General features: G+C 40.2%; 3 non-coding genes across 3 annotated transcripts; all 3 read right to left on the bottom strand.

The window, feature by feature from the left end:
* Window positions 1-384: 384 nt before the first annotated feature.
* trnat-ugu (transfer RNA threonine (anticodon UGU)) lies at window positions 385-457 on the bottom strand. Its single transcript has one exon. It is a non-coding gene; the product is annotated as a tRNA-Thr (tRNA).
* A 2,029-nt stretch (window positions 458-2,486) lies between these two features.
* On the bottom strand, window positions 2,487-2,559 carry trnat-ugu (transfer RNA threonine (anticodon UGU)). Its single transcript has one exon. It is a non-coding gene; the product is annotated as a tRNA-Thr (tRNA).
* Window positions 2,560-2,866: 307 nt separating this feature from the next.
* On the bottom strand, window positions 2,867-2,939 carry trnat-ggu (transfer RNA threonine (anticodon GGU)). The gene has a single exon. It is a non-coding gene; the product is annotated as a tRNA-Thr (tRNA).
* Window positions 2,940-25,434: the final 22,495 nt, after the last annotated feature.

Below are 25,434 nucleotides of genomic sequence, written 5' to 3'. Positions count from 1 at the left end.
AAAAGAAAATTGAAATCTGCGGTCGACGTTCTGGCACCAACAAGATGGATGAAAGAATTTCATGAATACTAGCAAATAAATCATTACTGATTAACAGACTGATTATATGCCTTAAAGCAGGGATGTACAAGGCCGAAATTTTGCCTTTGTAGTTTGAGCTGAAGAGGCTCCAGGTAATTTTTATTTTGTTTCTCCTGCTGTATAGCAAGTACCCAAAGACTAAACAATGAGGTCACAGTGATTTTAGGTCTCATCACTTGTGTATGATACTATGCATAATACAGTGATCCTTCATTATTCGCAGGAGATGTGCTGCACGTCAGTGCATTTTTCCTTAGTGTATGGCTGTGTCACACCTCCTGGCCGGTTACAAAAGTTTCTTAAAGGCCCCAGCGAGATTTGAACTCACGACCCCTGGTTTACAAGACCAGTGCTCTAACCCCTGAGCTATGGAGCCCACGATTTACAGACTGATTACATGCCTGAAGGAGGGACGTACGAGGCCCAAATTTTGCCTTGGGAGTTTGTGCTGAAGAGGCTCCAGGTAATTTTTATTTTGTTTCTCCAGCTGCCACGGTGCATTTTTCCTTTGTGCGTGTCTGTGTCACGTCGCCTGGCTGGTTACAAAAGCGTCTTGAAGGCCCCAGCGATGTTTGAACTCACGACTTCTGGTTTACAAGACCAGTGCTCTAACCCCTGAGTTATGGAGCCCACGATTTGCAGACTGATTACCGTTTTTTTCCGTGTATAGTGCGCAAAATTTACCTAATTTATTGTCCTAAAATCTGGGGTGCGTATTATACATGGGTACAAAGAAAAAAATGTTTAATTTTTTTTTTTTTTTTTTTTTAAAGAAAGTCATGGTACAACAAAACCAACAACAGGACTGACCGACAAAGTCGTGGAACAAAAAGACAGGGTGACATTACCAAAGACAGGAACAGAATGACAGTAACACATGCAATGATCCAACGGTGAGCGAGGGGCAGACAGGACTTAAATACAAAACACGTTACATCGATTGAGGTGACACAGGAAGAGAGGGGCGACGCGAACAGAAACTATGGCAACCTAGACACATAGCAAAACTGGGGACGAGACATGACAAATCTCCCCCGAAATAAAACTCACCTTTCTTCTTGTTTGTTGTCAATCGTGCATCGCATTCAGCCATCCTGGCCAACACACTTAGTCAGTAAAATACATAATTGACGACACATCGTTTGATGCGATGGTGCAATCCTTGAGGGGGTGTTATTGTCAAATATTGTTTGTTTTTAATCTCCATCGCGGACCGGACGTCATACGGAGGCCGCCATGACAGTATGCGCATCCGTTCTGCGCAAGACACGTCAGCTATATAAAGAGCGAGAGTTGTTTTCTTCCTATTAGTTTCAATTCACAGTTTAATTAGCAGTTTCAATCAGCAAATAACAAAATGCGTATTACAGGTAAAATTTTATTTCACAACACTTTGCCTTGTTCCTTTGGTCTCTGCTGTTCATCCTAAAACACAAAGGCGCTCTTTAAGCAATGCGACAGTGAGCGCCCGGCGCGCTGCGGTTGCGCGACCGCACCAAATTAAGCTCCCTGCGCAGTGCGCACTGAGGTCCACTTAAATTTTAGAAAGTACATCAGGACTTTAAAAATATCTTCTAAATTTCAGCGACGGCTCTGTCACAATAATGCTACCAGCGCGGTGCAGTTGGGCGGTCGGCGGCGTGCTACGGTTGAGCGTTCTCTCTCGCGCTCTCTCTCGCACACACGCGCACACACGCAAACCGGATATCATACGGAGGCCGCCATTACAGATGCGCAGAACGGATGCGCAAGACACGTCAGCTATATAAAGAGTGAGAGTTCAGTTCTCTACCTAAATCCGTATTACAGGTAATATTTTATTTCACAACACTTTGCCTTGTTCCTTTCGTCTCTGCTGTTCACTTCAAACACGCTCCATGCGACCGCAATGCTCTCGTATCAGACAAGGCTTGCTCGATCACCTGCTCGTTTGCTGTCCCGTGCGCGCACGAGCGCGGTGGTGCGTTTACGGGCAGTCGGAGAAATCAACACCAACAAAAAAAATTACATCCAGCCTAGTTAAGACCATACCAAAGACTATAAAAATGGGACCCATTGCCTCCCTGCGTGTGTGACAATCATTGGGACTTAAAAAAAAAAAAAAATAAAACATTTTTTTTAAAAAATTCATAAAAATTGGGTGCGTATTATACATGGGTACAAGCTTTTTTCCAGCATCAGCATGCCATTTTTAGGGGTGCGTACTATACATGGGGGCGCACTATACATGGAAAAAAACGGTACATGCCTTAAAGCAGGGACGTACGAGGCCCAAATTGTGCCTTGGGAGTTTGTGCTGAAGAGGCTCCAGGTAATTTTTATTTTGTTTCTCCTGCTGCCACGGTGCATTTTTCCTTTGTGCATGTCTGTGTCACGTCGCCTGGCTGGTTACAAAAGCTTCTTGAAGGCCCCAGCGAGATTTGAACTCAGAACCCCTGGTTTACAAGACCAGTGCTCTAACCTCTGAGCTATGGAGCCCATGATTTGGTTACTAATAGACTGATTACATGGCTTAAAGTAGGGACGTACGAGCCCCAACTTTTGGCTTGGGAGTTTGAGCTGAAGAGGCTCCAGGTAATTTTTATTTTGTTTCTCCTCCTGCATAGCAAGGACCCAAACAATTTGGTCATGGGAATTTTAGGTCTTATGACTTTTGTATTATACTTCGCATAATACAGTGGTCCCTCATTTTTCATTTTTCACAGGAGATGCGTTCCACGGCGGCGCATTTTTCCTTTGTGCGCGGCTGTGTCACGTCCCCTGGCTGGTTACAAAAGTTTCTTGAAGGCCCCAGTGAGATTTGAACTGACGACCGCTGGTTGACCAGACCAATGCTCTAACCCCTGAGCTACGGAGCCCATGTAGTACTTCTTTGGAGGGTGATTACATGCCTTAAAGTAGGGACGTACGAGGCCCAAATTTTGCCTTGGGAATTTGAGCCAAAGAGGCTACTGGTAATTTTTATTTTGTTTCTCCTGCTCCATAGAAAGGACCCAAACACTAAACAATGAGATCATGGTGATTTTAGGTCTTATCACTTTTGTATTATACTATGCATAATACAGTGATCCCTAATTTTTCGCAGGAGATGTGTTCCACGGCGATGCATTTTTCCATTGTGCGCTGTGTCACGTCTCCTGGCTGGCTGCATTGACACACACACGCCTTCCATTTGATTCCCGTTTGCCTGATCCTCTATGTAATGAGATGCCACCACAACAGACAACGCTAGCTCGCTGACCGGCTCATCACTCGCCTTGTGTACCTGCTCTGTTGCACATGGTTGTCCTGCCTTCTTCGTGACAGGCTGGCTACCGCTCAGAGGCACGTCCCGCGCTATCAGCGTGTATTTAAACACCGTTCTCCCGTCACTTACAAACCCGCAAAGAAACACATTTGTGAAAGTTGAACCGCGACGTGGCGAGGGATCACTCTACATCCGTCAGTACTGCAGGGGTATCAATCTGTTTTTTGTCGCGGCCCGCGTAGTTCAGTTCATAGTTTATGACTGTATGGGTTTATCCTCCTTTGGTGCAAATTAAAATAATATTCCGCCAAAGCAGTGGTCCCTGAGTTTCTTTTTGGTTATAATAGTGGTCCCTTGGACAAAACCAATTGAAAACCCCTGCTCTATTACATGGGGATTACTATCTGTGGGAGCCTGTATTGAAGATTTTGTTGACCAGAAAAAAAAAGGTGTTACAATGGTACAGGCAATGACGCCTTCTGTCAGGGTCCAAGATTGGTAGATTATATCTATCTGAACCAGGCAGGGAAACCTCTTCAAGTCTCTCCCATGATCTACAGATGGAGAAGTGAGAGGAATTTTATTTGTGCTGACTGATGACAGCTCCTGTGAAAATAATATGACTTGCAATGAACTACTGACGCTCTGCAGAATAGGCCAAGAAGGAAAGACAGCCCCTGACCATGGGGGAACTTCCACTGGAATTAAACTAACTCTGCGTATACAAGAAGGTAAAATTACAATTATGATAATGCATCTTCAAAGATAGACATGTGCTTCACTTTCAGTAAGTACGCTTGACACTAGCTGAATATGTTTTATGTTTTAATGCTGACAAAGATTTTATGATGCTACAGTTAGATTCCTATTTGTAACAGCTTACATTGTCAGTACAGTACATTAACTGTATTTCTCTGTCTGACTTGTAATATATGTATGAGCATCATACAGGCACGATGGCAGAATTCCTTGTCCCCGGGGCTGAGGGGGGAACTTGACCGATGTGTGTGGAAGGTAAGAAAAATAAATAAAATTTTCATGATTTCGCTTACTCAAGATTTTATTTTTTTTCTCGATGAAATTATGATATTACATAAAAAGCATTCATATGTACAGACGTGTGAAACTGCCAACGTGGAGCAAGCATTTTTGACTGTCAAACTCGGGTCAAACCTATTTGAGAAGTATGTTCAAATGTATTGATTAAATGCAGGCTAAAAGATAAACATTTTTTTCCTATAGTACCACTAGGAACTGAATTGACCAAGAAAATGAAAAGTATATGGGTGTATGTACTAGGAAAAGAAAGAAGAAGCTTTTTTATGGCCTAAATTAAGTTAATATTGCTTATTGGTAGATTTTACGATTTTATTGTCTTCTGAAGTGCATGATTTTTGTTTTAGTATTCAGCAGAAATGTTTTGCCAGTCTATCCTTCATCCGCTGCCTGGGCACCGTTCTTCAGTCCGTCCTTATTCATATAATCATACCTCTCTCCCCGTCCAGCCTCATCATTGGAATGGGCTTCCATCGCCGGTACGGTACCTCCATGCATCCTCCCTCTGTGTAAAAGAAAACAACAACAAAAAAGTCATAGGGTGTTTCAGGGTGTGTCCCACTTACTGGCCGATGACTGCTGGAATATGCTCCAGCATGCCCGCGACTACCGTGGGGAAAAGTGGTACAGAAAATGGATGGATGGAATGAAATGGCATATGGCACTGTGACACTAAAACACCACCAGATGGTAATTTATTTCAAGATTTGGTTGACAGTGGAACTTGGGAAATAATTGAATGACGAGGTTATCGCCCATAAATAAGATTTAGAAAAATCACTACTTCACTTGCTTCTACTTTTTTTCTTTTTTAACATTAATATTCGGTCTGAATGTGCAGATTACACACACGAGACGAAGCTGAAACCAAATCCCATATCTTTGGCAGAATTCCATGTCAATGTGCCTAAACTGTTGGTCGGATGGACTAAGAGTCCTTCAGTCCTCAGTCCGTCCTTTTTATTAACTTTCTTGTCCGTCGTCATTAATCCACAAAATGGATCTGTTGGAGACAGAATGACTACTTGTGAACTTTTTCAATGTTTTGAAATGTACCGTAATTTTCGGAATATAAGTCGCTCCGGAGTATAAGTCACACCAGCCATAAAATGCCCCAAAATGTGAAAAACAAACATATATACGTCGCTCTGGAGTATAGGTCGCATTTTGGGGGGCAATCTTTTCGACAAAATCCAACACCAAGAACAGAACGAGCAACAACAGGATAAACGATACGTTATGCTAACGTGACAAACGAGGAGCTGAGAACGGGCCTGAAGTAACATTCAGTTATTAAAAAAAACTATTACATAAATAACACGTTTATAAAACCATCGGTGTCACTCCAATTCATTAAATCCATCGATCGTCCTTTGTCAACAATGCCGTGTGCCGCGCCGCAGTTCAAATTATTCCACAGGCCCATACAACTATATATAAACTATATTTTAAATAACTATCACATAAACAACAATATTATCAAACCATTTGTGTCACTCCAAATCATTAAATCCATCGATCGAATTTCTCGTCTTTTATCGATCGTCCTTTGTCAACAATGCCGCGTGCTGCGCCGCAGTTCAAATTATTCCACAGGCCCATACAATGATATCTAAACTATATTTTAAATAACTATCACATAAACAACAATATTATCAAACCATTTGTGTTACTCCAAATCATTAAATCCATCGATCAAATTTCTCGTCCTTTATGTCATCCTGGTGACAGAGGACATGTCCAGAGGATATGGCGCTTTAAAGTGTTAATTACTTTATTTGATTTTTTCTCACTATTTTTCATGTTTTGAATATGTTCAAGATAAAGATATCAAAGCATGTGAAGTGGTCAACTATACTAAAAATAACATGTGAGGTGGTCAACTATACTTGTAAGTAAGTGATGTGTTAATGATCAAGTAAAAATTTGTGAAAAAAAACATATATAAGTCGCTCCTGAGTATAAGTCAACCCCCCCCCCCCACCCAAACTATGAAAAAAAACGCGATTTATAGTCCGGAAATGACGGTATATAAATAAATAAAAAGCTTGGCTGAACATTTCTGCTGAAGCTTTAGCACCCTCCCCACACAAGATCCTACCTTGTATATCTTTCCTCATCTTCAACATTCACCATTTTTTTGGTCTTAGAAATAGGGGAAAAATATTTTAATGGTCTCATTAGCTAAATTTTGAGTTTGTCATTTCAGTACATAATGTCAATCATGGAACCAAGTAATCATGTATGAAGAATTTATTCTGCAAAGCTACTAAAGAAATAATGAGTACCGTTTTTTTCCATGTATAATGCGCAAAATTATACATGGGTACAAAAAAAAAAAATAGTTTTTTAAGAAAATCATGGTACAACAATTTTTGAAGAAAATCTTGTCACGGAAGGTTCTTTACAACGTCACTTTCCTCTCTTTTCATTTTAACCTAACTGATCGCGGTGGTGCCTTTCTGGGCAGTCGGAGAAATCAACGGCAACAAAAGTCAAGTTTATTTATTTAAAAAAAAAAATCCAGCTTAGTTAAAAAATCACCAGAAAGATCACCATGACAATTGTGAATAATAAATAAATAATTATTATATATATTATATATATTATTATAATAATAATAAATAATTGTGATAAATAACTGGAACATCACTCAAATATTGGTGATCCCGTTGAGAGTCTCACATATTTCTTCGCTATCGAGTTTGCTACTGCATACGCAGTGATACTGACGGGCAGAATAACATCCGGTTGTTCCCAAAGATGTTTTTTTTCTGAAATAATTTTACGTTTACGGACTTAAGTAACCCGGCCGGGTCATACCAAAGACTATAAAAATGCATTAAGGGTTGGAATTGGGGGGTTAGATCACCAAATGATTGATGCGTGTGTGACGATCATTGGGACTTTAAAAAAAAAAAAAAAAGTCAAAATTTGGGTGCGTATTATTCATGCGTATAGGCTTTTTTCCAGCATCGACATGCCATTTTTAGGGTGCGTATTATACATGGGGGCGCATTATACATGGACAAAACGGTAACTGGATGAAAAAGAAAATATGGTATGACTGATGGTACATGACACTTAAAATGTAAAGCATGAGGACAAAGAAATGGAAGTCAGGCTGACTACAGTAACTAAGTCGGAGGTAAGCAACTTCTAAGATCCTTTTATCTGCTCGAATTTATTGTACAATAAAGTCTTTATTTGTTCTGTTAAATCAGTGCTTCTCAATTATTTTCTGTTACGCCCCCCTTTAGCAAGAAGAAAACTATTCGCGCCCCCCCCTCCCCACCGTGACTATCCTAACTTGTCTTGTAAGTCGTAAAATGTTGCACTGTCGCAAACGTCACAGAAGTAACAATGAGAGCGCCACTGCCCTCTGCTGGGAAGATGCGCAATTACACTTCATTCTAGTACTGCAAAAAAAAAAGCCTGTTCCCCAGGGTCACACGCGCCCCCCCAGGTATAGCACGGCGCCCCCCAAGGGGCCCCACTATTTGAGAAGCACTGTGTTAAATGCAAGTTGGACTCACGTTTGGCTTGATGGGTAAAGTTTCCTCCATCATATGACTTCTCTTATTACTTGTGAGAGACTTCTTCACCGAAAGCATTTTGCACTTGAGTTGACTGAGTTGTCTCAAGGGTTCAGCAGTTTTCCAACTGCCTATTGTGGTTCTGCGGTGTGACAGAAATAAGAGGCAGAAGAATGAGGGGACCAGGTTGCAACAGTGAGACATCCAAAATTCAGTGGGTAGAAAAAAATACACCCCCCCAAACCTGCTCTGCCTTCTTATGTGCTTCTTTTTCCCGGTGCCCCTGCCCTTCTGGGTGGGAACCTGCACCTTTGTCCTCCCATTTCAATGAACTGACCAATGCTTCTTAACTGTTTAATGCTTCTATTCTCTGTTAGCATTTGGGACTGCAATATTTAGTCATGGAAAAATATAAAGCCTCCTTTTTTCTTTCATGTAAAAGCCTGGTTGGACTAAAGGTAAGTTTTAATGTTTTGGTTGTACCTTTTTGTGGGGTGGGATTATGATTTTGCTTTTTACCTTACATTACCATCCAGCATAGAAGGGACCTTGATAGACAGCAGCACCCACATACTTGACTACAGAAAGAGAATAACCTTTTTGGGTAAATCTTGGTTTTTATCGCCTGTAGTTGGGAGCCACTCTAATACGACAGCAAACACACCATTATAACAAATACAAAATGCATTCCAATTCCACTCAACGTTTTTTATAGAGCACTTGAAAACAACCACAAAGTGGTGTGCATGGAGAAAAAGTAAATCATAAAACAACAAAGACAGTTAAGACAAACTAATAACATAAAGAAGGTAAATAAAAGAAAAGAGAACAAAGCCTAGTCTCATTCTGAGTCAAAAGCCAAAGAATAAAAATGTGTTTAGAGGTAAATTTTAAATATGGGCTAACCTAACATTTCGTGGGAGTTTTATTCCAAAGAGAGGAACTGGCAACAGAAAAGACTCTATTCCCTCTGTGCTGTCGTTTAGTCCTTCATACCTCCAGTAGTGTCTCTTTGGCTAACCTGAGGTGGATAGTGATGGAGGAGCTATAGAGAGGTAAAATACATAAAAAGAACAATTAACGATTTAAACAATGGATGCAATGCATAACAACACCATAATGTATGCTTTATTTCACTGCCCTTTGGTGTAACATTTGCACATATGCTCTACTGCTCTACTCCCTTGGGGGGCGCGGTGCTATTCCTGGGGGGGCGCGTGTGACCCTGGGGAACAGGCTTTTTTTTGGGCAGTACTAGAATAAAGTGTAATTGCGGGTTTACTACAGCAGGGGGCAGTGGCGCTCTCATTGTTACTTCTGTCACGTTTGCGACAGTGCAACATTTTACGACTTACAAGACAAGTTAGGATAGTCACGGTGGGGAGGGGGGGGCGCGAATAGATTTCTTCTTGCTAGGGGGGAGCGTAACAGAAAATAATTGAGAAGCACTGAGTTAACCCATGTAGATGAACAAGCTTTGTATTAAATCACTGGCTAAAATCCGTTATCTAATGCCACCCGCCTAAATGAAATATTTAACTGACAAATATATGACACTTCCGTTCATCAACATGCCAAAACTCTGGAGCAAAGGGCAGAACATAACTTACTATGCCTATAATGAATTACAGAGACCTCAGCAGCAACCTGACATGGAAAAAAATGTAGTAATGATGTCGGAGCTGTGGTATGCCCAACAACAACCTATATTGGCTCAAAAGTCATCCTGTCCTACATCTCAGTGAAATTCCCTTCAACTTTCTTTACTTTCTCATTTTATTATTATTATTGAATCTTGTTCTAAGATGATGGACCTATTTAAGACCACTAACATGAGATATCATTAACACGATTCACGTAAAATTAAACTGTAGATACAATATAATTAGCAATGCTAAGTATATTTGAGTCCTTTTTTGTAGCAGCGCTTAAGAAGGTATATCCATTCTTACTTATCTCCAGTCACCGCAAATTGCCATTGTTGAGAGATTATCCCAAGGCATTACAAATCCACAACACCTTGCCATGGTTTCCATAATATATGCCCTAAATAACCTCAACTGGCTGTACCTGTGTGATTCAGCTCCAGCTAAGAGGAACTTTAAACTGCTTGCATCTGTAGTCATCACTGTTTAATGTAGAGTTTAGGTATTGTTTAAATTAAGACGATTGAAATTCAAATTCTCAATTCTGATCCTTAAAAAAAGAGGAAGGCAATCAGTGCTATGAATTCATGTTTTTTTATTACATGATATTTTTACTGTTTATGAACTTTACCATGAGTTTTGCAAAAAAAAAAGAATTACCCAGCATATTAATATCTGAATTATGAACTTGAATTGAATGAAGAGAGTTTTTGGTTGAGTAGGTTGGTCAGTCGGTCGGTAGGTGGATGTAAAATAATTTTTGTCTTAACTCTTTATTGCAACATTGTATCTTTTGTAAAAGCAGTTTTAACCCCAGTTGCTACTAACCTCTCACTGCATGATCATGACCATTTTGAATTCTGCTCCGTAGACCGTTGCTGCAACACATTCCTGCAGTGACCAATGGGTCCAGCGCCACAACATGGTAAGACAAGTGAACGTGTGGCTTTGGTTATATAGTACTGTATTTTATACAGCAATGTATCGTAATGAGGCGAATGTGGTTGCATATTCAACCACAAGTCAGGGAAGATGGTGTTCATAGCATAAAGGTAAGACACTGATACGCCTCGATGATGGTGCTTTTATGTTTGTGAGTAAGTGCATAAGTGTGTGGGCGTGTAGTGCGTGTGTGCATTTTCTACAGCAAAGAAAAGAATGCCAGCTCTAATATCCAATTGCTTTAGAAATCCAGTCCGTATTGAATTTCAAACGCCCTCCATGTGTGATTTGGGCTCTGACTTTCTGAAATCAGATTTCATGTGATTTTTGCAGTTCAGACTTGATAAAATCAAGGCAGATGCAGCCTGGGTATGACAAAAATCCGATTTTAGGCAGGCAGTCGGATTTAGGCAGGTAAAAATGATTCAGCCTGCAACCTATGAATGAAACAACAGTCTAACAATCTACTGAAGATACATTAAAACATTTTCTGTGATTATTGACAAAATTATTCTGTGGCACTGATAGGTGTTGCTCTGGTGTTGCAGTTAGAAATGTTAGGCAAATTACATTGTTTTGTTTTCTATGCAGTTTATGCATACCACCACACACAAATGATTTGCTTGATCATCTTTGTACATTTGTATTTAATTAGCAAAGAACAGTACTGTTGCTTTATTGCAGTTAAAGATGTGATAAATGGTGTGTGACAGCCCACTGGCTCTGCTCAGTATATTTACACTGACACCTTTTGAACTACTTTAGAAAATCACAGTTTAGCAATGACATACCTCATAAGTCACACAGCTTATAACTGACAATACAGTCATGGCTCATAAATCTTTGTACCACGTGACTGTGTGATGTGACAGCAGGCCAAAAAAATGCCATTTCTAGACTATGCCACACCAATTCCAAATGCACTGAACCTTCTCCAGCCTTCCTAAAAAAACATAACTGTCAGACAGCATTTGTCGAGAGAGAATTTGAGTTACATGACAGAGCAGGGGAACTTGATGTCACACACGTCCACCACAACTTCCCTGTGTGTCATTAGCGTTGGTTTACTGTGGCAGCACTTGACACTTGATAGGCAAAGGCCTTCTTTTTCCTTCATCCCAGCAGAGAATTTCTGCCTACCAAGTAACTTGACAGCCAAATTGATTGATCCCACAACTAATGGATTGTCGAGTGTTTGAAGTACACAGATGATAAACAGCCGATAAGATGATAAACAAGCTCTAGATGTAAACGAGGAATTGGCACATGGTAGAGTTGTGTTTGTTTGAAAAGTAGACTTCTCATCGAAGCATCCGCAGCATTTGTGACCCAAGTGACATCCTTGCACAATGCTTCTGCACTACTACAATCCACCTCCAAATTGCAAAGTTTGAAATGGCAGCAAAAGCAGGAGGGGAAAAACAAAAGCAATTGGAGGAAGAACTTGAAAGAGTTTCTATCCTGCCAAGTGGCACCAGTGCTGCTGCACAGGCACACAGAAGAACTAGTCAAAGCCTGTCAAACACAAGGCACCCATCCAATCCGGTGGCTGAGGGGAGACCTGACTGCCACTCAATCAAACCTTCGGAGGAGAGCCATATAAATGAAGAATACACAATATCACAAGTGGATAGAGGCGTACCCATTCCAAAAATGTGTTGTAATTTGTATTGTAATGTATTTGGCATTAGATAAACACTAGTAATTTGTATTTTACATTCTCTATATAGAAACAGGTACACCTAAATGCTGATAATATTGAGTTAAACAAAATAAAAACAATTGTTTCTTACATGAATTTGAAAACACAACAATGTACAACATATGCACTTGATGTGTCGAAAAATATGTTGTGCGCCTTTCATTCCACATTTATCTTTAATGTGTGCAAATGTTTTATGGGACTGAAAATTATGACATTGGAAGATTACTATTATTATTTGCATTATGTGACAGATAATCCATCCATTATCTGAACTGCTGAGCCGCACAAAATTCACAGGCGCGCAGCAGCCTGTCCCAGCTGATTTTGGGCGTAGACCCTGAACCGGGATGCCAGCCAATCACAGGGCACATATAGACAAACAACCAATCACACTCACACTCCTATGGACAATTTGGAGTGCTCAATCGGCCTACCATTTTGGGATGTGGGAGGAAACCAGAGTACCCAGAGGAAACCCATAAGAACATGCAAACTCCACAGAGGAAGGCCGGAGCCATAATCAAACTGTGAGGCAACGCGCTAGCCAGTGTGCTACTGTGCCGCCATGTTAATGATAATGAGTTTTACCATTTTTTTGCAATTATGCCGGTGTGTCTGTTATACACAAGATTCAAGGTTTGTCTTCATTCATTTTCTGAGAAATTCATCTCAGGGACAGGTGAATACATGAATACAAAACACTCATACATACTAAGCATAACCTAAAAAGACCACAACCAAATTGCAATAATACAAAAACACCTCACTGTGATGGTTGTTTGTATGAAATAAATAAATAGTGAATGTATTCTAAGACCAGCAGTGTAGAATATTGGCGATAGGCTCCAGTGGATTATTTTGTGTGTGCCCAGACCAGTTCCTTAAACACACGTACACAAACACATGCACGCACACACCCACACAGTCAATCAAATGAACTGTTATTATCACTATGTATTTTTGCGATTGTGATTTGTATATTGAACATGCGGTCCTGATCGTGGTGTGCAGCCCTGAAGATTCTGAAAGCCTGACACAGGGAGTGCACGTTGAGGCACGGGCAGAAAGTTCCGGGCGGTGCCGAGTGCACGGGCAGGAACATAATATATACGTAATATTCATCTTCTGAACCGCGTAACCTTACAAGGTTCGTGGGTGTAACAGAGCCTATCCCAGTGGATACATGGACTGGTTGTTAGCCAAAAAGCACTCGCAATTGTTCGCTTCTCAGTGGGGTAGGGGTTTTAAGGCAAGTGTCTATTTTGCTTTTGACAAATATACAGTAAATTGTCTACTACCACAAAAATGTGGAAAATGTGTTGTCTGATATACTTCTGTAATCTCACAAGAGCAACCACCACAACAACAACAAAACATCGTGTGTGTGGAGGGTTGGGGTTAACTGTTTTATTCAGAGATGGCTCATGTGTAAGAACTTGTTTTTCTATGTGGATGTGCAGGCTCTAACAGCTCTTTAGCATCTTACTGATGGCAGCAGTCAGGAGATGATAAGAGGTGAGTGTCATCTTTTCAGTTGCTGCTAGCTTCCCAAAAGCAGCATGTTCTGAGGGGGTCATTGAGTGTGGGCGGGAGTGGGGGAGAATGATTGTCTGGGATATTTAAATAACTAGAGTTTATTTCTGTCAGATACTGTGCAGTTTACACCTCGCTGTGGTGCTTTATGTTAAAATGCAAGAGCAGTGGTAAAAGCTATTCACCAGCTTTGGAAAAGGAAGACTGCTGCCACCACTTCCCCCCCACTCCCCAGAAGCACACACATTTTGGCTGAACATGTGCAGTGCTTGACAAGAGGGAGGACAGCCACTTTACTTCCACGTCTTAAAGTTGATGGTCAGATGAGAATTATTCTAACAATATTCCACACACATTTTACAAATTGGACCTGTAAGATCTATTTTAAAGAGAAAAACAACAGAACTTAGGACAGTATGCCTACTCACAAAGAGTCAAGGACATAAAAAATAACCCCAATTAACCCTTTAAGTCAGGGATGTCAAACATACGGCCCGCGGGCCGGAACCCGCAAGGAGGTTCGATCAGGCCTGCGATACGTATATAAGTGATCTCCAGTTCAAATTTACAGTGAACAACTGAGGATCAGTCGTCCATTTATTTCTTGCCGTTTTTACGTTTCGTTTTATAATGGAGGATTACATATCCAAACGATTTTCAACTATGGATTTTCGGTCGAAGCAGGGAGTCATCAGTAAAGGACGACCAAATCCGGAGTTAAAAGGTTTGATTCGGACAACGGGACTTCGGAGCATGTATTTTCAAACGGAGTGGTAGGCACGATCGAAAACGAGTTTTTGATTCCATGTGCTTTATTGAGTGTTTTTATGTGTGAAGACTGCTGATATGAGATTCCAATAAAAATAGTTCAAATTAAATAATGAATAAGCCACTCTAGAGTAGCGTTCCCCAACCTTTTTTGTGACACGGTTAGGTGTTGGACAAATTTTACCGGAGGGGGGGGGGGACGTCAGTGCCTCCCCAGTCATGAACCTCACCGCACGTCACTGGTATATAACTATATTGTAGTGTTATCAAAGTACCAGGCAAGATGTGGGTTTGGTAATCAGCTCTTTATTTCACAAAACAAAAGGTCAACATATGAGGCAACACAGTGCTATGAACAAGTGCCCTGGGTCGCTCTTATCAACCCCCCCCCCCCCCCCCCCTGCTGCCCTCACGGCCTTGCTAGACAATCGGAAACTACTGAAGTCTAACAACATAGACATTGCAACTCTATATAAACTATATATCAAATAACTATAACATAAATAACAAGTTTATCGAACCATCTCTGTCATTCCAAATCATAAAATCTCCTGACTCCAGAAGTCAGTGAATGGAACTCATTGTCAGTGAGGCTCCAATTGTTCCACAGCCATAGTGCGCCCTCATGCGGTTTAAAGTGAAAATAACATGTGAACTATACGAGTAAGTCAGTAATGTGTTAATGATCAAGTAAAAATTCGTGAATAATTACACATATAAGTTGCTCCTGAGTATAAGTCCCCCCCACCCAAACTATGGAAAAAAACGCGACTTATAGTCCGAAAAATATGGTACTTACATTTAATGAACTTGTCATACTTGTCAAACTGGACACAGAGACTAACATTACATTCTCTCACTTCTAAACTGAATAAAATAGGATTCTGTTGTGACCTACTCCATTGCTGGCCTTCTTTAGGCATTGACCGGTGATATATGTGTGTGTATATCAAAGTCAAAGTCAAAGTCAGCTTTATTGTCAATCCCTTTATATGTCAAGACACACAAAGAAACCGAAATTCGGTTTCCTCCATCCCACGGTGACGAGACACAGTACACGATAAACATTGTCAGCGTTGTCAGAGTGGCTGAACATGCAGTTTCTTGAAGTCTGGTCTGACATGCAAATGAACATATACAATTCCCATGGCCACCGGAGACCCAGCTGTCAACTAAACACGGTTTCCTTGAAAAATGTGATTTACCTGGCATTCTGGGCACGATTGATCATACTGAAGTAAAGTGATGCATACCAAATTCCCACATTCTGAATCGTAAGGGGGACCATTCCTTTAACAGCTGCGTGATTTGTGATGTCAACTGTCTGGTGACATAAGTCGGCTCATGTCCAGAGATCTGCACATATTCTTCCATCCTGGCCAGTTTAATCTACGGTCTTTGAAGGCAACGCCTTGGAAGGGTGGCTGCAACAACGACTGCCAATTACAATAGTGGCTGATAACACACTGGATTACAGTCACAAGAAAAACTAGGCTGAGAATGGAGGTTGAAGCAGCCACCCACCTGTTGCCCGCTGCTTCTTACAGAGTTCAGTTAATTCACACTTGGCTTTCCATCTGACATTGAATTCCTTTCGATACTGGGCAACGGCTGTCAATGATCCAATTGCCCTCAATCTAAATTAGCATCTTCTGCTCGTGGAGGTGTCCCTGCAGTATACAGTATACGCATATACACACTATACATGCTTTGATCTCTCGGAAGAGCAAAACAGTCTCCTCCTTGGTGAAGTTTGGGAGTCTTGGAATTGAGAGTGAACTGCAACGTATCCAAGCTGTGGGGCACGCCTTGTATTAGTTGCCAGCCAATTGCCTTTTCACAGACCTCTTAATCTGTAATGCAATGTGTCAAAGGAAGTCGAGTTTGAAGCCCAAGGTTTTGGGAAAAATATGGACAAATGGCAAGAAAATGAGGGAAACTGCAGAATTACACACACTGTTGTCAAACGCTGATACCAAAATACATAAAACCAGGGGTGGAATGTTGAATTACTGAGCGTGTAATACATAAATGAGAGGGAGTTGCACTCTTGAGGGCGCACTGGGAGCAGATCTCGTAGCGGCAGGAACAAGCACCTCCCCAACTGTATCATAACCTATGGATCTCCTAAAATGGGTTTTCGGTGCAATCGACCAGACTATCTCTACTGGGCGTTGACCCTCATGGGGTTGCACCTGTAAAATTAACTGAAAAGAACAAAATCCAGCCTTGGAAAGCAACCTGAGGCTTGAGAGCAGAAAGGCCAGATGGTGGCAATACCGTCTTGAGATGTCTGAACTCAATAAAAAAATGGTCAAGTTATAAGAAGCCAGCATAGGAGACAATTCTCTGCGTGATCGGTCGGTGCAGGTGCCACCTGTTGCTGGGGACGATGCCCGGAGTGCCTTCAGTGCCTTATGACTCCAAATCTCTCGAAATTGATTAAACTGTCATTCTTGTATTCAAATCAAACTGCTAAAACATATTATCACTAAATAAACTTGGCATTACTCTATTCAAAATAAAATGATATCAATTGTTATGCAAACTTCCAGTTTTATGCTGTATTCAACTCTATTATGTATTCAAACCTCCAGTTTATTTGTTATTGCTGTATTCAAATCATTGCTGAATTCAATTCATATTCAAACTTCCACTTTATTTGATATTGCGATATTCAAATCATATGTTATCCTGGTCAAATTTCTGTTTTCTTTTGTTTCTCTCTTTTAATGATTATGGTAGTAATATGCGTAGTACTTTAGTAACGTAGATTGTGTGTCTGGCAGTGAAACCTTAGTTGTAATCAAGACGAGACTAGATAAGCAGAATTACTTCAACCTGCTTCCCTTTTCGACAAGTCATGTCAAACAGAATGTGAAATGAATTTGTAATAAGTGTGTTGTACTTGCCGAAATAAACAAAATCAAATCAAAAATTAACTAAAATGGCATTGAACATAAACATGGACACAGAAAACATTCTGGCAACAACAGTTTACAGAAAGACTAATCACCTTAAAAAGTGTTTTGGAGTGGAACTACTAAACTCGTCTTTGAATGCACCTACAATGTGTAGTGATTCCTTTATACAGTCACACATCCAGCTCTTTCAGGCTAGTTCACTGTATGTATAAATACTTTGGGTCATTATTAACCTATTAATATTGATTGTTATTTAAATGTGTGAGTTAATGACTCGACGGACCTCATTACCACATGATGGGGTCAAAGCCTGTAGTCTTTCTGTACACTTTCTGTACTTTCAGTAGAGTGTACTTTTGATGTAGATTGCTCATCATGAGTTAGTAGGGAAAAGAGATGACTTTCTGACAAAAAATATCCAGTCATATACTTTTTTTTTGCCATACCAGAATAAAGTGTAATTGCACATCTACTACAGTAAGTGGCAGAGTCTCTCTCATTGCAAGAAGCATCAGGTCCTCTGTAGAGGTGTACTCACAACAATTTTATTGACAAATGATACTACAAATCGGCATACACCCAGGATTGTGCAGTCTCCCAAACACGCTATATTGACGTGCAGCTCCTTTTGCTTGTTATGGGAGGAGGACATGCAAAAAGATTAATTTAGCACTTTGCATGTGATTTATCAAGGTAGAAACAAATTGCGACGAATTAATTTGTGTCATTTAATATTGCAAAACCATAATGAAGAGGCACAGCCAAAAGGCTCCAGGAAGATCAGAACTTTATTGCTTGTGTGAACTCTACAGAAACAAAAAATACCGTAATTTCCCATGTATATTATGCCCCCATGCATAATACGCACCCTAAAAATGGCATGTCGATGCTGGAAAAAAAGCCTGTACCCATGTATAATACGCACCCAGATTTTTACTCTTACTTAAGTCCGTAAACGTAAAATTATTTCAGAAAAAAGATCATCTTTGGGGACAACCGCTTTCTTTCCTCTTCCAGGTGTCTCTTCCAGTCTTATGTTTGATTCATTGACATCAAATTGGCGCGCAGCTGCCCTATTGCCTAATTCTTCTGCCACTTCAATGACTTTCTTTTGAAATGCTATACTATAACTTGCTCTCTTAACCATTTCGATGAAACTGCTAATTAAACTGAACTCTCGCTGACGTGTCTTGCGCATCCGTTCTGCGCATCGGATCCATGGTGCGCATGCACAGTGATACTGCCTCCGTATGATATCCGGTCTGCGATGGAGATTAAAAAACAAACAATATTTGACAATAACACACCATCAAGGATTGCACCATCGCATCAAATGATGTGTCGTCAATTATGAATTTTACTGACTAAGTGTGTTGGGCAGGATGGCTGAATGCTATGCGCGATTGACAACAAACAAGAAGAAAGGTGTGATTTCAAGTTTTATTTCGAGGGAGATTTTCTTCAAAAATTGTTGTACCCATGCATAATGCGCACCCCAGATTTTAGGACAATAAATTAGTTACATTTTGAGCATTATGCATGGAAAATCACGGTAATACCCAGATGTATTGTAATACAATTTTGAAACTTTTTTTTATTTATTTTGAATGATTTAAGGGTTGTCTTTGAGCCTGTCACCCATGACAACATTCTTTCAACTCTACATTTTATTGCATCCGGGTCATTTTCAGCCCAACGTGCTGGCCTCTCTCGGAGCCGTTTTTTTAGCTGCATAATAATGTGTATTACTACATACAATGTGCAACCGTGACAAGTTGAAAGAAAAATGGCTTTTACGTGCATATTGGTACTGGCTTCGGAATTATTGGCGTGACCGATTGCTTTTCTGTAATTATGTAACATATTTGTTCATCTTCCACTAACACAAGTCCATCACTTTACAATTTGTTTTGCAGATGTGATACGCTCCAACATTTTCCCTCGCAAATACTATGAAATCTACAACACAAACAATCTTTTACATTAGGTATCTTATACCACTGTCTGGGCCCTGGCCGTATTTTGAAATGTAAACTGTGCTTGGTGGTGTTTTGCGCATATCAGGAGCTGCTATCTCTCGTTTTGGGTATGTGTGTGGGGTGAGTGCTTTATTTTGAACAGGATCTTTGTGGAGACCCAGGTGGCTGGCGGGGATTGACTAAGATAGTGGAAACAGCGACCCTTCTCGATAGACCAAGATCAAACTCCCAGCAATTCAAAGACTGCGTTCAGCCAGCCAGCCGAAATGAGATGTTTAGCCCATCCAGATAGAAAGTGGCCTATGAACAGTCACATAGTACATGAAATCAATTTTTGCAAGACGAATTGAAACCATATCCGGGGGGTAGTTTCATATCCAATTTGGACAGAGTGCTTATCAGTCTGAAGTGCTCCAAACACACAAATCCATTTTGACTATCCATGATGTCACTCTATGCAGCGTAAGACCCAATGCACCAATCGAAGTGCAGAGGAATAAAAAATAAAAAAATATAGCATATTGAAGAAATTGAAAATAGTAGTCTCTGGGCAGTCACTGTCAGAATATCTAAACCTACTATCAGAGGATCTCACGCTGAAACCCTGGTTCACTCTTTTATCACTTCCGGCATCTGTTACAGCAACAAATCTTTCAGCTTCCCACCAATATTATGAACAGACTACAAATTATTCTGAACTCTGTCCCTTTTTAGTACCTCCCTTACTTTTGCTCTGACACGTGGATGCTGTATGCTTTACATTGGTTTATCTTCCGTCGTATTTGTTGTGGGCCACAACGTAGTTGTGGTTTCCCTCGTGGGACCATTACTGACTTGAAATGGATGGACATGCAGATTATCCCATACACAGAATAGCATCCAGTAAAAAAAAAAAGAAAAAGCAATTTGTTAATTTATACAAATGGTATTGTTAGAAAGCAATTATTGTAATATCTCGCTGTTAATTAGGAGACATTTTACAGTTTAGGTAGTTCAACAAGAAACATTGAGCTGATGCATGGTTTGCCTTTGCGGGCCACATAAAATGATGTGGCGGGCCGGTTCTGGCACCCCGGGCCTTGAGTTTGAGATCAGTGGAGTAGAGGTTACACTTGCAAGACAATTTGCAGTACCCCTTCTTTTATGCTCCACCCTTACATGCCTCCCTTATCTTTTTATTGGTTATCGGTTTCTGTTCTGCAATTTACATACAATAGCTATCTGATACCACTGGCACATGAAACGGTACAGTATATAAATCAGCTGCATTCTGCTTTGCATGTTAAGACCTTACGACTTCCAACAGTGCAAGAGCGTCTGATTATTGTCCTCTGTTATCCCTTTTCCTTCTATCTCAGCAAGTTCATCAGCCTTCCATCCTTTCACCTCTGTCCTCAATTCTGGAGGGGGCTCGTCAGACTCCCATTAATCATTTGTTCCCTCACAGATGAGATGTGAGTTCAGGCCAGTTCTCTTAAATAAATAATAAGCCTAGGAACACTTCCTCCTACCAGTGTCAGCTAATTAAGAGAGAATTATGGCAGCTGTATATCAATATATATATATATATATATACATATATATATATATATATATACATACGTATATATATATATATATTTATTTATATTAGGATTTTAGTAAAATCAAACTGCAGGCATTTGTTTTCCTCATGCAAAACAAATTTAGCTCAGATACAGATATACTTCAACTTACTATTTTATTTAAATGTTTTATTTATTTACATTTGGTGATAAGACAGTGAGTTTAAAAACTGGGAATTTCTTTAAAAAGAAAACTATGTTTAAGGACACATGGAGGCTATAAAGTTGCTAGAGAACAGAAAATTTACATACTCTCCCCTTCAAAATACTGCTGGAACAGTAAAGCCATTTCTTTCTTTTTTTTCTGAAGTTTATTTGTTATTGCTGTATTTAAATTGTTGCTGTGTTCAAATCAAATTCTATTTGTTATTGCTGTATTCAAATCATATGTTGTCCTGGTCAAATTTAAGTTTTTTTTGTTTCTTTCTTGACATGGTTATGGTAGTATTATAATTAGTACTTTATTAGATGTAGATGTAGATTGTGTGTCTGGCAGTAAAACCTTGGTTGTAAGGGAAGGGATTAGATAAGCAGAATCGCTTTAACCCGATTCCCTTTTAGAGAAGTTATGTAAAAAAAAAAAGTAAAATGAAGTTGTAATAAGTGTGTTGTACTTGCCAAAATGAACGAAATCAAATCAAATTTAAAAAAATGGATTTGAGAACAAAGTATGAATGTTTCAAGAGATTCTATATTTGCTATGATTTTAATAAAATGGTCACCCGATGGGCATCTGATGTCAGATGGATTTGAGAACAAGATAGGAATGTTTAAAGAGATCAAGATTTTAACTTATATTCTATATTTGCTATGATTTTAATAAAATGGTCACCCGATGGGCATCTGATGTCAGTTCAACATCAATATGACATAAAAGCTCATTGTTTGTATCAGAAATATTTGGTGAGAAAATATAAACTAATAGCGGCAAGGACATTGCAAGCTGTTGTTTCTTCAACATTTACCCCCAAGTTTTATTTAGGCCAATTACATAATATTAGTCTAAAGGTTCACAGGGTACCTATTACGTGTCAAACAAAAAACACAGCTTGATAAGTCTCTGGTGACTAATTGCATATAAAGCAGCTTTTCTGACACATGCAATCTACTTGTCATGTTTTACAAACCAATAATTCTGTTGCTATGGGTATTTAATTATTTGATTCATTTTGACGACACTAGTGTTTTGGATATTTACATGATGTGATATTTACATGATGTCGATCCATCTATCCATTTTCTACCGCTTATACGCAATCAGGTCGCGGGGGTAGCAGGGAAACCCAGACTTCCCATTTCGGCCAGCTCGTCCCAAGGGATCCCAAGGGAGTCCCAGGCCAATTGAGAGGCATAATCTCTTCATCTTGTCCTGGGTCATCCCATGTGTCTCCGCAAGTGGGACAGGCCCGGTACACCTCACCAGGAAGGTGTCATGGAGGAATCCTAAATCCTCCACTTCGGCATCCTTGAGTTGTTTGGACTACAAAATTCTCTCCATGTAATAAAGTTGGCGGATTTGCAAAATCGCTTGGCAACACCCATTACCTTGTGTGGGAGTCTTTAGAATCAAGGCCAACTGAGGTGACCAGATTGATGCAGGTGAAGCTTTATCTGGAGCCTTAACCAGATAGTTAGTACCTTGGTCTGTGTTATATACAAAGGAAGTACTCTGAAATGGAAGCACTGGCCTTTGGATACTATTTATTTGTAGTGACAGTTTGGTTCTCCTTAGACATTGCCCTGCAGAAGAGAGGTCAACCATGATGCATAGCTCTGTGTCTTGTGTGCAAAATAAGGAGGTGCAGGAGACTCTCTCTTTGCATAATATTTGGTTAAAACGCAGCTGGCAGTCAGATGTGATTACACACCTACTAAGCCTGTGCATAATTCATTCACAATTTAAATTCCTTCAAATTAATTTACTCGTCAATATAATACTCACCGTTATCGATCAACTTTACTATAATTGCGGCTTTAGGAACTAAAAGATTTCCTGCTGGGTGGTTACTGATGCAAGCAGAGCAGCAAGGTATCACTAACAGTTGGTAAAACTCACAAGGGTAAATTTTCCATTGGTTATACAGTAATCCTTCATTTATCGTAGATAATTGGTTCCAAGACCACCCGCGATAGGTGAAAATCTGCGATGTAGAGAAAATATACTGTTACAGTATCCATAAAAGACTTTTATAAAACTTTATTGTATTTTATTGTATTTTTAAACACTGTATATAGTACTTTTAAAAGTTTTTTAAAAGTATTACCGTAAATTCCGGACTATAAACCGCGACTTTTTTCTGAAATTTTGAACCCTGCGGCTCATAGTCAGGTGCGGCTTATATAAGGATTTTCTTCGTGATTTTTGTGATGACTTGATCACTTTTATACACTGCGGTATCTTGAAGAAAAAAAATAAATAAATACTATCTTGAAACATTACTATGGTTGCTGCTTATTCTGGCTGTGTTGCTTGTGACTATTAGGAGCTTTAGTAGGAATGCACGCTAGGTGACCTGTGTCAAAGGGCTCTAAACCCTTTCTCTTACTCTGCCATGTGAGCCAGAGATTACACAAAGCAGTGGCGCTGTTTGGACCATCTGCATTGTATTAAAACCCAATCAATCAGCATTTAAATTCAATTCTTCTGACATTTTGCTCACCAAAAACAAGTTGTAATGAACGTGAACATTTATGCATTTTATTCAGAAGGTTACTTTGAACCCCGAGGCTTAAATGGCGGCGCGGCGTATTTATGGGTTTTACGGCCTCCAGGGGGCGCTCCAGCAGGAAGCAAGAGCGAGACACACAAAGAAGAGATAATGCGCCAAAGAAGACGTGCTAGTTTGTGTTTTGAACATTTCGCGCATCACGCACACACCCTCATCATGGAAAACACACGAAAAAATGCATTTGATGCAGCTTTTAAGCTAAAAGCAATCGATTTGGCTGTCAAAGAGGGAAATAGAGCTTAAATGGCAGCGCGGCGTATTTATGGATTTTTACGGCCTCCAGGGGGCGCTCTAGCAGGAAGCAAGAGCGACACAGACGAAGAGGAGATAATGCGCCGAAGAAGACGCGCTAGTTTGTGTTTTGATAGGCGAATAGTGCCGTATAATTCACACAAAGAAGAGACAGAACGAGATCAAGACGGACATTACTGAAAGGAAGCTTTTATACACAAACCGTCATCATGGGGGACAAAAGAAATGCATATGATGCCGCTTTTAAGCTAAAGGCAGTCGATGTTGATGACATTGTGTTGCGTCACCCTTTTCTTTAATTCGTGGTCCCGTCTACTCTGGAGCTATACGTGTCGCTTGCTGTTGCTGTTGCGTTTCCGCCGCGTCTCAGTGACTTTTACCGGTATGTTTTATTTAATCAAACCCTATTAGTGCTGTGTTACTTCCGTGTTGCTGCGGTATTACTGCCGCGTCACGGGCGGTGTTTGGAAAGAAATGTTAAGGTATGTTAATAAAACTTTAAAAAAGCTTTCTGTGTCCAGTCTTTCTTTGTTAATAACTCGCGTGCACACTTTCGTGTTGCTGCGGTACTACTGCTGCGTCACAGGCAATGTTTAGAAAGATATGTTAAAGTATGTTATTAAAACTTTAAAAAGGCTTTCTGTGAACGGTCTTTCTTTGTAAAAAAACGCGTGTGCACGTGCGGCTTATAGTCCGGTGCGGCTTATATAAGAAAAAAACTAAAATATCCCCCAATTTTAGCTGGTGCGGTTTATAGTCCGGTGCGGCTTATAGTCCGGAATTTACGATATATACCCTTTAGTAAACATTTTAAAGTCAATATCCATCCATCCATTTTCTGAACCGCTTAGTCCCCACGGGGGCCGCGAACGTTCTGGAACGTATCCCAACTGTCAACGGGGAGTACGCGGGGGACACCCTGAACCGGTTGCCAGCCAATCGCAGGGCACACAGAGACAAACAACCATTTTCACTCGCACCTAGGGACAAATTAGAGTGCTCAATCGGCCTACCAAGCATGTTTTTTTTGGGATGTGGAAACCGGAGTGCCCGGAGAAAACCCACGCGGGACCGGGGAGAACATGCAAACTCCACACAGGGAGGGCCGGAGGTGGAATCGAAACCGCACCCTCCTAACTGTGAGGCGGACGCGCTACCCAGTGCGACACCTAGCCGCCATTTTTTTAAAATATTCTTTATTTAAATAAATAGGAAAATAAAGAAAAAAATACAATACCTGCAAATTTTTTTAATGAACCTTTATTGTAGTTGTATCCACTTTATTGTTTTTTAAACACTTTTTGTATTTTTAAACCCTTTTGTAAATTTTTTGAAGTCAAGCTGGCTTGCAGAAACAAGCTTATTTATTCAAATAAAAAAGAAAATAAATATTAGTAAACATATTGTTACAATTTTCACACAATACTTTTAT

Source organism: Syngnathus typhle, linkage group LG3, assembly GCF_033458585.1.
Source record: "Syngnathus typhle isolate RoL2023-S1 ecotype Sweden linkage group LG3, RoL_Styp_1.0, whole genome shotgun sequence".
NCBI classification, from domain to species: domain Eukaryota; kingdom Metazoa; phylum Chordata; class Actinopteri; order Syngnathiformes; family Syngnathidae; genus Syngnathus; species Syngnathus typhle.
This window is presented reverse-complemented; position numbering and strand designations above follow the sequence as displayed.